The sequence below is a fragment of the Echinops telfairi genome, unplaced genomic scaffold, assembly GCF_000313985.2.
Source record: "Echinops telfairi isolate 266 unplaced genomic scaffold, ASM31398v2 ScPeMD7_7457;HRSCAF=8495, whole genome shotgun sequence".
Classification (NCBI taxonomy): Eukaryota; Metazoa; Chordata; class Mammalia; order Afrosoricida; family Tenrecidae; genus Echinops; species Echinops telfairi.
The window spans coordinates 3,708,579-3,709,615 of NW_022111357.1; the positions used below are offsets into that span (position 1 = coordinate 3,708,579).

The window sequence follows — 1,037 nt, forward strand, 5'->3', positions numbered from 1 at the left end:
GGATCTCCTCCCCTTGCAATGGCCTTAAGTACCCCCCTACCCCCGCCCACAACCCCACCTGGGGGTCTCAGCCCTCTAGGGACCCATACAGAGACGTCAGTTCCTTCGCCCACCAGGCAGATTCATGACCTCCTGGTGCGCCCCTGGCTCTCTCTGAGCCTGGGGAGAGGACAGAGGATTCAGGCTAGACCTGAGGAGGCCTCCTAAGAGTCTAACCTTCAAGCATCCTGCTGCTTCCCCCAAAGACCCCGCTGCAGCAGGCCCACCTAATCAGCACTCACTCCCTGTGCACCTGCAGGCCCCTGGCACCGCGGGGGAGCTCCGGTGCGTTGATGGAGCCCGGTGAGGGGGTGAGTGATCAGTCAGGCAGTAGACCCTGGCCATCGCGAGGGGAGTCTGGTGCAAACAGGGACCATGGAGCAGGGCAGGCTTGGTGTCATGGCACTAGAAGCGGGCGTTTGAGCTGTCTCCCAATTAGAGGAGGAGGCATTTCCCAGGCATAGGGAAAGAAACACAGAGCCGTATGGAAAATAGCACCTGCGACAAGCGCTGAAGGCACGCCCCAGTCCAAACATCTGACAGCCAACTTCAATTGTTTTAAAGTTGCATTATGAATGAAAACTATGAGGTTTCCCCCCCTCTTTTTTCCAAGTTTTATTGGCATACAGTTCACATATCATACAACTGAATAGTCTCATCACATCAAGAGGAGTTGTACAATCATCACCACAATCCGTTTTAGAGCATTTTCTTCATTCTTGTACTTGTTATTAGCTTCCTATTTATCCCCAACTTCCTCTGCCAGACCCGCAAGGAACCATTAATCTAGTCCCTGTCTCTATAGATTTACCTATCCTGCATTTCTTTCTTTCTTCTTCTTTTTTTCCCGTGTTTTGTTCTTTCTTTATTTTTAAATTAATTTTATTTAATAATTTTGTTGGGTGCTTGTACAACTCTTATCACAATCCATACATACATCCGTTGTGTCAAGCACATTTGTACATTTGTTGCCATCATCATTCTCAAAACATTTGCTT

The 1,037-nt window shown here is 49.1% G+C and overlaps 1 protein-coding gene across 1 annotated transcript in view; it reads left to right on the plus strand.

The window, feature by feature from the left end:
• NT5C1A (5'-nucleotidase, cytosolic IA) overlaps window positions 1-1,037 on the plus strand; it is a 22,387-nt gene that overhangs the window by 695 nt on the left and 20,655 nt on the right. The gene's annotated exons all lie outside the window — the stretch shown is intronic.